Source organism: Lynx rufus, unplaced genomic scaffold, assembly GCF_022079265.1.
Source record: "Lynx rufus isolate CCGP_SWC_20201006 ecotype Redwood Valley unplaced genomic scaffold, mLynRuf1.p SCAF_3, whole genome shotgun sequence".
NCBI classification, from domain to species: Eukaryota; Metazoa; Chordata; class Mammalia; order Carnivora; family Felidae; genus Lynx; species Lynx rufus.
Window position 1 is genome coordinate 119,433,434 of NW_025814845.1, and position 17,365 is coordinate 119,450,798.

Genomic DNA, 17,365 nt, shown 5'->3' on the forward strand with positions numbered 1-17,365 from the left:
GCCTACAGTTCCAGGCATATTGGGGGTAGAGGTAGAAGGATTCAAAATAAGGACAACAAGGGCACCTGGGTGGCTCACTTAGTTAAGCATACAACTATTGATTTTGGCTCAGGTCATGATCTCAGGGTTTGTGAGTTGAGCCCCACATCTAGCTCTGTGCTGACAGTGTGGAGTCTGGAGTCTACTTGGGATTCTCTCTCTCTCCCTCTCTTTGCCCCTCCCCCACTGTGCTTGCACACGCACGCTGTCTCTCTCAAGGTGAATAAAATAAACTTAAAAAAAAAATAAGGACAACAACTACCCTCCTACAGAACTTACAATGTCTGCTAATAATAGGTATGAGGAAAAAATGTCATAACAAAACCCTTAATTTCTCAGTATTCTCATCTCAGCAGCTTCCACAGACATAAAAGCAAGCACTCTGTTTATTAAACAGCTGTTGTGTGCTGAGTGGTGGGTTTTTTTTTTTTTTAATTTTATCTCTAATCCATAAAACAACCTTGAAAAGTAGACATTATTCCCCTTATTTTTACAGGTAAAGAAACTGGTGTTCCAAGGTAACTTCCCCAAATTACATAACTGGTATATGACAGTGCTGAAATTCAAACTCGTTTGTGTCTGTTCCAGAACCCCTCTTCTTTCTACTGTTCCGGCTTTGTCCTCTCCGAAATTTTGTGAAAGAGCACATACAGCCTCCCTGATTTAAACCAGAAGTTTTTGTGGGCGCTTCTGCATTGTTTCCCTTAATCCAGTACTTACCATTTATCATGAATTGGGAGACCCTCCTCGGCTCAGGAGAGGGACTGGGGCTAGAGCTGCAGATTCAGGAATGATAAGAGCCTAAGTGTCCCTGGGTGCTTTGGACATCTATGCCATCTTCCTGGAAGAATCTGTTGAGTGAGAGGAGTTGGTGAGACCTTGCAGAACACTAGTTTGTCAGGTGGATCAGGAGAGAGGAAGCAGCAAAAGACATAGTGACGGTCACTTGGTAGGAGCAGATCAGAATAGGGACTTGTTAGAAGAGTTTATAAGAAGGAGGGTGTGGTTGAGAGTCAGGTGCTTCAGGAATCGAAATAGAATGAAGTAGAAGATAGCCACTGAGGTGAACTGGCCAAGCAAGAAGGTATGGTGGCCTTTTATAATTTGGAATAATATTCTCCGAATCTTACCCCGCTCTGTTAACCTACCATAAAGTGCAGTGATGGAAACATCATCCTGTATTTTAGGTTCACATACTCCACGGACATGTACAATTTTGTGTTTAAATTTTTAATTCCTTTTTAAATAATGCTTTGGTAGTCGTTGGGGCCACACCCGTATAGTGAACAGTCCAGGTGGACTAGAGTTTTCCCTACATCCCATTCCCTACATCACATTTATTTATTTAAAGCCCATCGTGCCTCAAGAGTGACTTAGATTGACTCCCCATCAGTCTTGTTATTTTATGTCTGCCCACATGGAAGCTAATCGTCTACTTTCCTTCCTACTCACGCGGACTCGTGAAATCTTCCAACCTCTTATGCTATTTGTTTGTCTTTTGCAAATCAGAGGAGCATCATGTCACCTTGAAACATCCTTCGAATTAAACTTCAGAAAGGATGAGTGATTAAAATTTAACTTTTTATAGTTTATTTAATTCTTCCCTCTCTAGAGAACCTCTTTAGAGTACACAGGCATAGGAGGAGTGAAAATAAAAGTATTCCTGAATGGGTTATAGAAAATTATGGGGAGAATTGGAGAGGTGTTGGAGTAGATTTTAAAAAACATTTTTTTTAATGTTTTATATATTTTTGAGAGAGGAAGTACGAGCGGGGGAAGGGCAGAGAAAGACACACACACACAGAATCTGAAGCAGGCTCCAGGCTCCAAGCTGACAGCACAGAGCCCGACGTGGGGCTCGAAATCACGAACCCGTGAGATCATAACGCGAGCTGAAGTCGATGCTCAACCGACTGAGCCACCTAGGCGCCCCTGGAGTAGATTTTAATGTCTATAAGGTTATATGTCCAGAGCAGAGTCTATTTTGGATGAGCCCTGAGCAAGATAGCTTTTTCCTGATTGAGGTACAGCTTATCTTGTCTGTTCCTGATCACAGCACAATTTCTCCTTTGTTTCAGAGTGATGGTATTTCCCTCCTCTCAGACCTTTTTGGTTACTATACAGCCCTAGTGTTTGCTAGTTCACTCCTTAGCCCTTGGTCAATGCCAGTCATCTCTGCCCTACACTAGGAGGCATTGGGATTTGTTAAAAGGGAGTAGGGGAGATGAAAATAAAAGTTCTCCCTGCATCTCCTTTTTAGTTATTTCTGTCCCTCATCTCTTCTCACCCCAATGATGAAATGAATGTAGGTAAAGGAAGAAAGAGAGGGAAATGATATCTAATATTTTAAAATTCTTTTCCTTTTCTGTTCATCAAACCTTTCCTCTCTCCCCCTCATCCCTATTCTTATTTCTTACCCTTCAATATCTGTCTTCCCTGTTAGAATGTAAGCTCCCGAGGTAGAAAAAAACCCATGTCACACCATGTCAGTTTTGGTCTCTGGTATGCCCCCCGTTGCCTAGCATAGGGCCTGATGTATAGAAGGCACTGGGAATGTGCTTGCTTGGTCAACGAGTGAAGAAAGGAAGCCATGGGAGTAAACCATTATTTCTGTCAGTATCATTCTTGACAACTCTATCCTGGTCTGATTTCTTATTCTGCCCCCCAGTTCTCTAATCCTGAAGGAACCTGCCTCCTGGACAACATCAAGAGGATGGCTCTCACAGTATGGTGCTGGACACATTTTCCTATGGTGTATTTTTCTGCATAGTGATTAGTCTGTTGGAACTTTGTACTTAAGGAAGCTTTTGTGGGTTGGTCAGAGAAGTGAACCATTATGTTTACAACATTGTTTCAATGGGCAAATGCATTCTGAGTTCAAATGAATCTACTTATATACAGACTTTTGGATTACAACCTTTCCATTAGTTGGAGACTACCATTGCATGATCTCCCATTCAGACTTTTATTCATTACTAATATATAAATGAACAATAAGCCATTTCTTTGTAGAAGGACCAGAGCCAGAAGTCTTTCTTTCTGAGATTATAAACTATAACATTAAAATGAATTTCATTCATCCAACAAACATGGTAGTTTATTTCAAATGTATTTATAGAGTGCCTAGCACATACTGGGTTTTGTACAAAGGATTCACATGTGGATAAAATAGGGACTGTATCCTGGTAAGGTCACAGCCAGGTTTCCATTTAAATAGGAATTGGATTCATAGAGCCCACAAGGTCACTTCCAGCTCTGAAATTCAGTAATTCCTGAGTTTTGAATTGCTCTATTCATTGACCCATTTTCCTTGTCATATGTGGCTCTATTATAAAATGTATTTTTAGATAATACTAGAGAAAGCATTGACATTCACGAGTAGCAATTAATGGCAGCAAACCCACCTTTACAGTTTTTAAGTAATTCTAAATCTGTTTTTATTATTAGCAATGAGAAATCTAGGGGGGAAAACACTTATTTTCATTCTCGCTTCTTTCATAGAAAGAATGAAGCAAGATACATCATGAAATTGACATAAAAATACACTGAATGACCGGGACTTTAGTTTGAAAGCATGTACATTCCACAAGGGTAACATATATAAGTGTTGGGATTAACAAATATTTTTGTTTGTTTTTCTGAATGCTCTTCTGCAATTTTTGAACAGTTTATAGCAAGTACGCGTCACTTTCCCACCGCCATCGTTGAACATACTCACGTTCATGTGCATACAACGCAGTATTTCTTCAGATAAGTAAACATATTAGTGAGGTATGTGTCTTTCCTCAAATCATTTACCCATGTGTCTTAATAAATAACTTGATGAACAAAATCTAGTTTCTGGGAATTGGAATGTGGAAAATTTGGATATTTAGATAAAAAATTCTATAGATATTTATAAAATATACTAAGAACTCTGTGGAGCAAAAAATAAGAAGACTTTCTTGAGCTTTCTGACTTGTGACTTGAGTTCTGTCAAAACAGTCTTATTCTGCCCTGAAACTTAAAAAGTTACCTGGTAGTTAATTTCAAATATTGGAACCACAAACTTCCTTATTGATAGATCTCTGATTTTTATTGAAAGTTTGTAATTCAAGTAATATAACTTGTTTCTGGCAAGTGAGTTAATGACTGTTTCCTCCCAGCACCTGGAGAAAACAGGTACTATATCTAGCTTCTAGAATTCCGTGTTATGATCAGGGTTATCCCTGAATTAGTGTCTAGGGTTAAATTTGCAAATGCGTTTTAGAGTGTTATTTTTTTTCTCTACAATAACTAATAAACTACATGTTTTATTGCCTTATTGGTTTCCTATTCATCATTTTAGCAGTTTCTTTTAATGTAAAAATCAATCACTAGCTAGAATATGGTCCCCATAATTACAGGAGATTGAAAACCCACATTTGAGGAGTAATTCGGTTTTAGAGAAAGAACAATTTATAAATTATTCATTAGTTGGCTTCTGTGGTCCTTTATTCTTTGTTATTTCATTTAATGCAGAATGGTAGCTCATACAGGTATATAACGCAGTGCTTCTCTTGACAAAAAGAGATCATTATCTAGAGTTGGCAAGAATCTTGCATTACTAAAACAAACTGGGTGCATATTAACTTGGTTTAATCAGTACTTGTTAGTGTTTCACCATTATAGGAATTGAAAGTAGAGGCACTTCCACAAGTTTATTGGAAGATTGTTTTTAACTAAAGTTTCTGTTTTAAGAGAAAATCACATTGCAAAGTAATGATTCACATTTAAAATGAGAGGAATGCTTTTCTTGATGACTGGCAAATACTAGGTACACAATAAGTAATAGTTTCATTTACGACAGAGAAGGTAAATATTCAGATTTAGAAGTTAAGGTCACCTCACAGGTCACAGATCTGCACATCATGAGGTATTTTCCTTCAATTTGTGTACGTGGTGCAAAATTGGTAAGCTTTTAATCGTTTTACATGCACTCGTGTTTTTTTCTTTCATTTGCTTTTACTCTTTTTTTTTAATTTTGTTTTAATGTTTATTCATTTCTGAGAGAGAGAGAGAGAGAGAGAGAGAGAGAGAGAGAGAGAGAACACGAGTGGGGGAGTAGCAGAGACAGAGAGAGGGAGACACAGAATCCGAAGCAGGCTCCAGGCTCCGAGCAGTCAGCACAGAGCCCAACACAGGGTTGGAACTCAAGAACCATGAGATCGTGGCCTGAGCCAAAGTCGGAAGCTTAACTGTGCCCCAATTTGCTTTTACTCTTAAAATGAACTTTTGCTCAAGCTAGGTTTTTGCTTGTGATGAGTCACGCTTTGCTTATACTTAAGTTTTTCTAAGTTCACTGTATATAGCAAAGCACACAATCAGAAATTTATGACAAATATGACCCTGAAGAGGAAATCTTGAGCTTTCTAAACTCTGAGTCTTTCTCAGGGAGACAGATTAGATTAAATACTAATATGAGGCCCACTTTGTGTAATTAAGAACAAATAAATCAGCTACCAACACAAAACAAAAACCAGCATCTGAAAATATGTGATTTGTCTTTTTTTATGCAGTCTTAGAAAACAACACTCCCAGTATAGAATGGAATGGAATGCAGCATTCCCAGGTTTCAAAAAACAATGCCATTTGAAAATTACACCTGATGCCATGTAAAAGAAACTGATTCTTTATACTAATAATTTTACCTTATGTTCAAATACTGAGCTTCATATAACTTGTGTTTGCCATTTATTTAATACCTGAAATGAATCTTGAGTTGGGGGATTAAGAAGATAAGCAAATGCATTTCTTCTAGGAATGTTCTAGTGCACTGAATCTTAAACTTAAAAATGTCAACCTGCTATTATGTTCTATGCATATGCGATGTCCTCTATACATAGTTAATACATATATCTGGTGAAAAATCTGTTAGGGCATTAACTAGGTATCAATTTTATATAAACATAAATATTCAAATGGGTTAATTTTATTTTTTGTAACAGCTTTATTGAGATATAAATCATGTACTGTAAAGTGTACTTGTACCCTTACATAGTGTACAATTAAGTGGGTTTTAGTATATTCACAGGATTATGTATCTATCACCACTAATTCCAGAACATTTTTATCACCTCAGAAAAGAAACCCCATATGTGTTAGCAGTCATTCTCCATATCGCGCCCCCAGCTAACCCACCACCAGCCTTAGGCAGTCACTAATCCATCCATGTGGATTTGCCTATTCTGCATATTTCATATGATGGAATTATATAATATGTGGTCTTTTGTGTCTGGCTTCTTTCGCTTGGCATAACGTTTTTAAAGTTCCACGTTGTGGCATATTTTAGAACCGCATTCCTTGCTATTGCATGGATATATCACAGTTTGTTTCTCCAAAGTAGATTGGAGATCTACTTTGTAGTAGATCTCCAAAGTAAAGATCTCCAAAGTAAAGATTCTCCAAAGTAAATTATTTTTGAATTGAAAATTTGGCAATCCTCAAAGCCCTCTGTAACTTTCCCAGGCTTCTTTCTCTTTCTTCTCTCTCTCCACATCCCGCACCTTTCATGGCTGGGTTTTCACTGTACTATTTCCTTGTTTGAGGAATGTCTCAAATGCTACTTCCTTTCTGAAATTTTTTTCCTCAATTGCTTGAGTAATAAGTAATCTCTTTCCTTCAAATTCTCACGGCTCTTCGTCTTTGCCATAGTTTCAACTTGTGTTTTGGTTATTTATATACGTGTCTCTCATTTCATATCTTAATGCATCAGACCAGGGACATTTCTGTTGCCATCAGAAATAACCCTGCAGATAGCCAAAAATCAATACATAGTTTTTAACGTAATGAATGAGATCATTGAAGATCACTTGGGTGTCATAAACCAAGGCTGTCATTCATAGTTATTATTTCTAGTTGGGATGCCAAAAACTGTCTTAGGAATTAAAGAAGATAACTATGTTTTTGGAAAAACCTATCTTCTTATTATTAATGCAGTGACTTAGTGTCTGGTACGTAATTGGAACTCAGTAAATGTTTGTTGAATTGGACCTGGTATCCGGTAGCAGGACTGGGTAAATTTTCAATGTCTCTAGAAAGGAAATTCTATATTTGTTTATAAAGACATTTAGAAACCCCAAGTTTAAAAGAGAGAGTGTGGGGCACCTGGGTGGCTCTGTTGGTTAAGCGTCAGACTCTTGATTTCGGCTCAGGTCGTGATCTCAACAGTTCATGAGATCAAATCCTACGTCAGGCTCTGTGCTGACAGTGAGGAGCCTGCTTAGGATTCTGTCTCCCCCTCTCTCTCTATGCTCCTCCCCTGCTCGTGCTGTCTCTCTCTCTCTCTCTCTGAAAATAAATAAAATTAAAAATAAATAAAAGAAAAAGAGTGATAAAGTGAGAGCATATGTTGGTCAAATGAGGAAAAGGCTTAGAGAACCTCTTTGCAGGAGTGCCATGGAGGAGTTGCTTTTCACTGTCCTATTTACATATGTCAGTATTTATTTGCTTTTTTCTTTTTTCTTCCAGAGAAGTAAGTTCTAATTACTACATAAGACTTAATAAAACAGACTGCAATAAGTTGTCCTGTAAGTGCAAGGTCTGAAGGTACATCTTCCATCTTTTTTGAAGCCCTATTTGGACCAGCCTTACGTCAGGAGTACAGTTGTAAATTTGGATGAAGGTCTTTACGTTCCGACAAGGGGGCAGTCCACAAAATGCTCTTCTAGGGTGCGGCAGGGATCTTGATTCTGAACTAGTACTTTCAGCCACATCCATAGGGCTTTAAAGGAAGGAAGATGTGGGTCTAGATTTTGAAGAAAAAGAGTAAACAGGGGTTCCTGTCAGCATGGCAAACAATTTCTTATTTTCTAGTGTTTATTACTTTATGTGGTCAAAGATCAGAGAAAGGGAAGAAGTAAGCACCAGACTCTTGAGGTTCGCTTAGTTTCTTTTTTCCCCATGACAGTTGTCCCCAGAATAGGACTGCGCTGTTTTTGGAGTAGGTGATGGTACTCCATCATTTTGTGATTATATCTAAAACTTAGATTATTTAAACAATTTGAAAACTCCTTATTGTAGGAATTGTAATATAAAAGTTTCATTTTTATCTTCTCTATTCCCACCCTTCTAAGTTACTATAGATATGCCAAATTTCTATAACTATATACAATCAAAATATTTTCATTATGAAACACATAAGCAGCTGTTCTTGGGAGTAGATTTCCTTTAGTGGTTTTTGGTTATATTTTGTGCAGCTCTCAAAACTTTGTTCCTCTTTATTTATTTATAATGTTTATTTATTTATTTTGAGAGAGAGAGAGAGGGAGAGGGAGAATCCCAGGCAGGCTCCATGCTGTCAGGACAGAGCCTGATGTGGGGCTTGATCTCACAAACTGTGAGATCATGACCTGAGCCAAAATTAAGAGTCAGATGCTTAACCAACTGAGCCACCAGGTGCCCTTGTTCCTCTTCATTTAATAATAACTTACAAAGTTATCTTTATTTTCCTTTGTCTAAATTCATCTGTTTTTATGTGTAATTTTCCCACGTGATCTTTTATTTACTTAATTATTTGCTGTGACTTGAGGACATATAAAGAAACACCGACCCTTCCTAACATTTTCTTGCATTTTAAACCACTCTGTTGGCACTGAGAAAAGGCGGTTTTTTTCCCACTTGGTACATTCTTTACAAGGTAAGAATCAGGGCAAGGAGAAAATATCCTATTGCTCTAGTAATTCCTGCAAAAGGTCAGCCTCAATAATGAAAGATGAAAAAGAAGTTTTGTAGTGTTTGTTCTTTTACAAATTCCTATCTGGAGAAAACATAATATATACATGATTTCCTGATAACTGCCTTTGGTGTCCAAAATTTGATATTGTTGCATGATAATCTGACATTGCTTCCTGTTTCTGAAGGAATGATTGGATGTGAAGCCAAACTGCTTGCTAAACCAGGAAACTGCTACTTCAAAATGCACAGGAAATCAGACTGCTTGAGCAGTTGTGCTGAGGCACAAGGCTAACTATAAACTGTATAGGCTGCATGTCTTCCCACTGTTGTGGCTGTTTTTAAAAACCAGCTTCAAGGGGCGCCTGAGTGGCTCATGATCTCATGGTTTGTGAGTTTGAGCCCTGCATTGGGGTCTGTGCTGACAGCTCAGAGCCTGGAGCCTGCTTCAGATTCTGTGTCTCCCTCTCTCTTTGCCCCTCCCCCGCTCATGATCTCTCTCTCTCTCTCTCTCTCTCTCTCTCTCTCTCATAAATATTAAAAAATAAAAAATTAAAAAAAAAAGCTTCAAATAAGTGAAAGGCCTAGTGTTAGTATAATAGCACTAAAACTAATGAATAAGAATTACAGAGTTGACTGAATATAAAGGAGACATCTGTAACAATGAGAGCTGAGCAACAGAGCTCTCCAAAATCTAGCGTGCTCCCTGTCCATTCCTGTAAGCATTCATACAGGTCCTGGATGAGGACCTGCTTAGGTAGTGATTGGTTAGGGTCCTGGTGAGATGAGAAGCAGGTGACAACATCCATAATTTGAAGAACATTCAATAAAAAGACTACTTCTTAAAATACTGAGTATAGTGAGAATATAAGGGCACATAAATGGGGTGGGCAAAGGCTAGTACCTATTCCTGAAGAGGACAGACGAGGGAATGTTACCAAACCCCCAGAAAGATGGCAATGTAGAAATAGCTGCCTTGTAGGAGTTGAGATCTCCAGTCAAGGGACATGTCCATCCATTGAAAACAGGGATGCAAGCCAATCAGTCCCCTGCCCTCAGGCTCCTCTCTCTATTATCCGCATTGGCCAAAGCTGACTGAAAGCCAGAGAACAAGGGTTGAAGCAGTCGTTCATAGTTCAGCCCTCCAGGTTCAGAGCATGATAGAACATGATGGAGGGTGGATCTGGAGCGGTAGATGGCAACTACTACAGATGCCATAAAAGATTTCTGTATTGATTGGGGTATCCCTCTCATCCCTATTGATACAGTGGAACTCATTTCTATGAAAAATCCTTGAATCTCAAAAATACATAAGGTTGCCTCGTTAGTTCAAGCATGCAGAAAATGTACACTTCCTATTCATCCAACGTCTAGCTTAATGTTTTCAGTTATGGAGAACAAAATCTTCAAGAAGCAGCTTGTTCTGTTGTTAAACAGCTGTAATTATTAGGAAGGTTTTTCTTGCATTGAAACCTACCTTTCTGTAACTTGTAGCGGTTGCCAGTTCTCTTGGAGCCATGCAGGAAAAGGCTACCCTCTTCCCATTTTTCTTTTATCCCCATTTAACTTTGTTGTTTAACAGTCATTCATTTATCAATCTTGTATTTATTGAATGTCTGCTGTGGGCCAAGACTTGTAGGTGCTGGATATTCAGTGGTGAACAAGACAAAAAACTCCTGCATTCATGAAGCTTCTATTCTGGTGGGTAGAGACAGACATTGAGCAAATATATAATGTGATGTCCAGCGGTGAAAAGTGCTGGAACTGTCAGCTGTTAGCCATCTTTCACAAGAGAAAACTCTGGTTGAGTTGGGGTCTAAATTCATTATGAGTCCGTTGTGTAATGCAGTTGCCAAAAAGCCTAATTCCATTTTAGGCTATGTACATAGAATGTCCAGCATTGGAGAGGTAGTGTTTCCTCTACTTTCTTCTTCTTTTTTTTTCTTAAAGTTAATTTATTGTTTTGAGAGAGAGAAAGGGAGAGAGTACATGCATGTGCAAGTGGGGGAGGGGCAGAGAGCGAGGGAGAGAGTGAATCCCAACCAGGCTCCATGCTGTCAGCACAGAGCCTGACTCAGGGTTCTATCCCAGGAACTGTGAGTTCATGACCTAAGCCAAAATCTAGAGTCAGATGTTTAACCTACTGAGCTACCCAGGTGCCCTTCCTCTGCTTTCTTATTGTCCACCTGGACTCTACATTCTAGAGGGACATTGACAGACTGGGACTTGTTCAGGAGATGTCCTCATTATAGCCTTTTAAATAGTTGAGGAAGGCCACAGAGTATTCTTTAGGCCAGACTTTCCCAGTTTTGTTAACAGTTTCTCATGTGATATCATCTACTTTTGGCCTTCCTAATCTTTCTCAGATAATTAATTTACCCTTAAAATTCTGCTTCTAGAATTTAACTCCGTTCTCTATATGTGGTTTTAACTTAGGTAATGCCTAATAAACTGTTTCTTCCCTTGATCTAGTTATTTAATTTTAGTAATGCAGCTGAGGATTGAATTTCCTGTTGTTTTTTTAAACAGCTGTGTTACTTCTGACTCCCAACATTAGAGTACTGTTAAGCCAGGTTTCCAGCATTTCTGTTTGTACAATTTATGTTTATACTCAAATATAGGATGTAATATCTATCTTTATTAAAATATCATCTCATCCCTGTCCATACAGTATTCTACATTGAGATTCTTTTGAATATTGTCTTTTTTTTTTAATGTTTATTTATTATTGAGAGATAGAAACAGAGTATGAGCATGGGAGGGGGAGAGAGGGGGAGACGCAGAATCTGAAGCAGGCTCCAGGCTCCGAGCTGTCAGCACAGAGCCTGACACGGGCTCGAACTCACAGGCCACAAGATCATGACCTGAGCTGAAGTCGGACGCTCAACTAACTGAACCACCCAGGCACCCCTGAATATTGTCTTTAATCGAACTTTTGGTCCTCTGCAAAATTATTAAGCATATTTCTCACACTTCATCTATGTGATTAATATAACTGTTTAATTAAAGAAAAACAGTGACACCAGATCATTCCTTCAGATTGTAGCAGCTCAGTAATTAATATTCTCTTAGGATGGTGTTTCAGAGAACTGTGAACACCCTTAATTACGTCATCCATGTCATATTTCTCTCTTTTATCCAGACATTTTCAAGAAATGAAGATATATTCTGTTTACAGTATTTCTCTCTAATACCGGGCTTATCCAAAAGCATATTAAGATAATTGGACATGACATTGGAAATACAATGGGCTGTCGCTGCCCTTCCCATACCCAAGTCTTTATAATCTGTCTACTCGAAAACCCAAGGTAGAGTTTTGTTCGAGTTGATACCAAGCATCCATGTCTGTAATTTCCCCTTTTTGTATGTACCCTTTTCTTCTTTTCTGGAACTCTAGGGAACTTGCCAGTGCTGATTGTTTGGTTCCTGAAGATGAGATGAGGCTAAAATTTAGAAGTGGCCTTTGTTCCCTTTTTTAGGGAGGGCTACCATTTCCAGTTTTAAGTCTCTTCCTTGATCAGATCTATAACATGGAGGCAATACGGAAGCTAGATGATTCTACCCTCTCACTTTTCCGAGGGTTGTGTCATTTTCCCCAGGATTTTAAAAGAAAGTGGGAAGGAGAATGGATGTGTTGCTGTGGTTGCTGCTGCTGGCCATACCTGAGGTCCTTCTGGGCCCTCTCTAGCCTCCCTGAAGCGCTTGCAGGGAGTACACTCTTACATTCAGCCCTAGGTATGTGTCTAGAGCATTAAGACATGTTTTTGGTTTGGTTTTTAATTTGTGAGCTCCTGTAAGACTACAGTATTTTTTTAGAGGCTTCCTTATTTATGGGTTGGAAAAAAGACAGTATTGGCCATATTCTTCATGCTAGTGTTTTTGTTTTCCAAAGAGTTTGGTGTCCTGTTTTCTAGGATTTTCTAGATTTTAAATATATAACATGTCGACTCTACTCCAATGTCTAAGAGCACATACACCTTGCTGGCAGTGTGACTTTATAGGAAAGAGTTACTGAATGAAGCTGTGTCTTGCCTTGCACACAAGTGGCCGTGGACCTTGTAATTAAACATGCCAGACCTGTAAAGTCAAGTGACTTTTAACTCCCGGTGTGCATTGACTGCAAGTACTAGAGATGTATGTGCCTCTGCTGATTGGAAGATCATTTATTAGCTAAGTTTCAAGACCAGAAGCTGTTTAACAATTTTTCTTGCTTTTCACATACTGCAGAGAAAAGGCTAACTCCATCTGGTGCATGCTATTGTGGGAACCTTATACATTAGATTCGTAAACAGCATGTTCAGGTTTTCTAGATTTGGCACTTCCTGAGTGTGTTCTGTGTCAGTTTTATATAAGCATCAAATTTCTTTCCTTTTGACCATCACTCAATTTTAGTTGACTGAAAAGAGCAGAAGTTGTACTTCTGTTTAGTACCTGCAGCTGTAACCAGGCTTGCGTGGCATCGTTGTCCCCTTGGGGTTGCTTCACAAGTGCTGCCGTGGCTGTCATACATTAGTCAACACTTAACCCTGTTTTACACCATTATTCTGGCATAACTCCTTCTCCAAAGTGTCTTGGTTTGGAAGAAAAACTATATGGTTCCTTTGGATACATCCCAGAATATCCTAGAAAGCACATGCTTCTCACCATGCCATCATTGCTCTGACCTCTGGCCCTTTCTTACTCACCTTTCCTTACAACAAGAGCCCAGAATGACTTGTAGGACCAGAAAACCCAAAGATCGATGGAATACTGTTTGTCTTCTTGAAGGGGCATTTGATTCCATACTTCCTTAGAAGGATAGAGATGATATTCATGGCAGAGGAGCAACTTGCATCTTTTGGGAGATTGCAAACACATTTTCTTAATGTAACCAAACTTTTTTTGCTGAATGGATCTATTTGAGAACTTGCCAATGATGACTCCTTGGTAATGTCTGCTGTTTAAATGGAGGATCTTTTAAAGAACCATGAACTTTTGCAGGTCGCATTGCACCTTGCTCTGTCCAAATACTGACCACCCTTTTCATTTATCTGTCCCCTTCTCTGGATGATAGCACCTGGAAGGCAGGGACCATACCTTATTCCTCTTGCCTCCAAGCACTGAGCATTCAGTAGATATGGCTGAGAGAAAGGGGAAGAAAGGGGCTGTGAATAAGCCCTATTGCTTTCTCCTTCCCTTTTAGGAATTGAAGCACCTGAGCTGCCTGTCTAGGAATATGAAAGGTAGTAAATATTTTAGGAAACGTCCTCTTCAATTTTCTAGATAGGGCACAGCACTTAGTTTCCCAGGGTTGTTACTCTGCCCCAGAGCTTCTCAACCTCTGCACTATTGACAGTGCTGGCCTGGATGCTTCTGTAGTAGGGCTGGCTGCCTGTGCATGGTAGGATGTCGAGTTAGCAGCACCCTTGCTCTCTACCCACTAGATGCCAGTAGCACATCCCACCCCCAGCTGACGACTAAAAATGTCTCTAAACATTGCCAAGCGACTAGGGGGCAAAATAGAGACCCACCCCACCCTTTTGAGAACTACTGCTGTACTGGAGCTCCTGTCTGAGATAAATGCTGAGACAAAGAAACCAGCAAATAATGGAAGTTTGGAGTTGGAAGGAACTTAGAAATCATGTCACATATTACTCCTCTGGTTCTCCTCATCCGCACCCCCATTCCAACACATACCACCGTTTTTTTACCTGAACAAACTATGATTCAGGGGAATTAGTGAATATAAAAAAGAAAAATAGAAGTATTTGAAGTAATACTGAAATTGGACTGAAGGCTTTAGTGTGTTCACAGACCCTTGGAAAAAGAAGTGTCTCCTTGTAGGCGATTCAAAATAAGAAAACATAAGCTTATGATTCATATCACAGAAAAACTAAAGATTAGCACCACTAAAAAAGAATTAAAGATATACATTGAATACTTCTCAGATGGAAAAGAATAGAGCAACTCACTAGGATATGGCTAGATTTCTGGCACAGGCTTGTGAAGCTGTATGGGCTTCATATTAGACTATTTTAAGTGCACATATCTAAAAATAAACAGTGAAGAATATTTAAAGTAATAATAATTTGGCTTTTCCAAAATGACTTGCTTTTTACATCTAGATAATCATGATAATGGCCTACCTGATGAGATATTTCTACTGTAGGTTCTGTTTTATAAGGGTATTTTGTATCTTACTAAGAATTCTCACATAAAGGTAAGAACTCCAAATTAAATATTAGCTGCTTGTGGTTATTTTAAGACTCCTCTCAATAACCAAGAGAATTTGGTTCTCACACTTTGTACCTTTTGATTACAAACAGCTTTAAACAGGTTTATGTTGTACTTCATCAAAGATTATAGAGGATCGGCAGACTGAGACGCTTTGGGACTGAAATTGGGCAATTCAGAGTTTCTCATGCATGTAAGCCGCCTTTTGTTTTGATCCCTATCATTCTGAGTCTGTATTTCTTACGATTCTGCTGGAAGGACTGTCCTGAGTGAGGACACCAGAGAAAATAGCAGGGTACTGAGGCACTGGGGCCACACGATACCTGCTGTTTGAGGTAGGGTAAAATCCAGCTGGCAGACTTTTGTCAGAACTTTTCTGCTGAGAGTGTCCTATTTAGATTCAGATGGTTCTTTCTTGTTTTTGGTTGGGTTTAAGCACAATACAGTCATGAACTTATACACAGTTAATGTTTCTGAAAAATTGTAGATAAGTCCATTTTTAATAAACTGATTGAACTTGCCAATTGAATTTATCCTAATGTTCTTGTCCCCTGTTTCCATTAAAAGAACAGTGATTATAACCATGCTCTGATTTATTTCTTTATATAAGCTGGGGTTTTTTTGTTGTTGTTTTTAATAATTCTTTCTTTTTTTTTTTAATTTTTTTTTCAACATTTATTTATTTTTCGGACAGAGAAAGAGCATGAACGGGGGAGGGGCAGAGAGAGAGGGAGACACAGAATCAGAAACAGGCTCCAGGCTCTGAGCCATCAGCCCAGAGCCTGACGCGGGGCTCAAACTCCCGGACCGCGAGATCGTGACCTGGCTGAAGTCGGACGCTTAACCGACTGCACCACCCAGGCGCCCCTGTTGTTTTTAATATTCTTAAACTGGGCACCTTGATTCTCAATGAAAACACTTTGAATCATGCATATTGGTGATTTCTTAAAAATTCATAACCAAACCTACCATTCTGCTTTTAGTACTTGAAATCCCTTGGCAGGGAGGCATTTTTCTCAAAACACATCTTTTGAAGGACCTCACAAAGTTCATTATTTTGGCAAGAAGTCCTTTCTGAACTTTGAATCATTATAATAGTATGCTATTTATGTAAAGAGTGGATTCCGACTTGAATAACTGTAGAGTCCTGGCAGACGTGAACATGTCAGATGTCTTGGCACAGTTTGGGGCAGAAGGGGACTTTCCCACTTCTTTATGTAATCCACAATCATAATATGTGGGAGTTTTATGAAATTTCTTCCGTTATACTGAAATGCTTAGCTTTTCATACCATACATGCTGCCCAGTGAGAAAAGGCTCTGTGTATGTATGCATATATTTAAATGAAATGAAAAAGAAAAATGAAATCCAAGAAATTCCTTAAGTTTGCAGTGGTGATTATTTTTAAACTATGTTCATGTGTTAAAAGATCTCTTTTAAATCAGTTGATTGGAACTTGGAACAGAACTTCCCACAGAAACAATAGTATAGTATGTGTGCTGGTAAATTTTCCAGATGAGGCCTCACAGCTTATTTAACCCATCATATGCTAACATGCTTTGCACTACAAGGGACAGTGATATACAGCTTATCAAAACACTGTTGAATGGTATTCAAACTGCAACCTATTTCAGTGCTAGAAATTAAAATTGAAAAATTTTTAAATAAATAATAAATAAATGTTATTTCTATGAAAAGATGGGTCTGCCAGAAAGTAACTTAAAGAGACTTGGTGATGTGGTAGATGAGCCCCAGCCCAACCTAAAGATATAACATTTGCTAGTTTGGGCATCTTGGACAAGTAAATGAACCTCTCGAGCCTCAGTTTCTTCAAATGTTGTCATTGTGAGGGTCGGAACAAAAAGTGCACACGATGGCGATCTGTAATCTGTACAGCTCTTTACAAATATACAGTGTAAGTTCTGGTTCTTCCCTTGAAAGAAAATGAAAATGCTATGACCTGATCTTCCTTTTCCTTGACATAGGTGTAGTAGTAGAACTCTTTATGCCTAACAATAATTAGTAAGGTCCCATTTAGCTCACAGACAAAATAAATACATATTATTTTGGCCCACTTGGAAGACAGTAACATTTGCTTTTTTGAGACTAATGAACTCCCACCATAACCTCTCTCTCTCTCTCTCTCTCCCTCCCTCCCTCCCTCCCCCCCCCCCCCCCCTCACAGTTTTTTTAGTCTTTAAATCTCTCCTGTTCTTTCCTTGTCAGAGTATCCCATTCTTAATCACCTTCTCAAGTTTCACACCAGGGCTCGCACTCCAGGCTGGCCTTCCAGTGGCCTGGCCTCTCTCTGACCTGTGCCTCTGGCCTCAAACCAGCACCACACTGCCCGAAGACCCTGTAGTTGGCCAGCTCTGACTGGGGCCCTCTTCTGCTTAGGGTCTCACTGGATACCAACCAGAGG

The 17,365-nt window shown here is 39.0% G+C and overlaps 1 protein-coding gene and 1 long non-coding RNA gene across 3 annotated transcripts in view; both read left to right on the plus strand.

Annotated features, from left to right (window-relative positions):
* GAB1 (GRB2 associated binding protein 1) overlaps positions 1 to 17,365 on the plus strand; it is a 124,146-nt gene that overhangs the window by 24,657 nt on the left and 82,124 nt on the right. The window lies entirely within an intron of this gene.
* LOC124520706 (uncharacterized) lies at positions 2,703 to 12,032 on the plus strand. Its single transcript, XR_006964380.1, has 3 exons — positions 2,703 to 2,769; positions 3,707 to 3,810; positions 11,873 to 12,032. It is a non-coding gene; the product is annotated as an uncharacterized LOC124520706 (long non-coding RNA).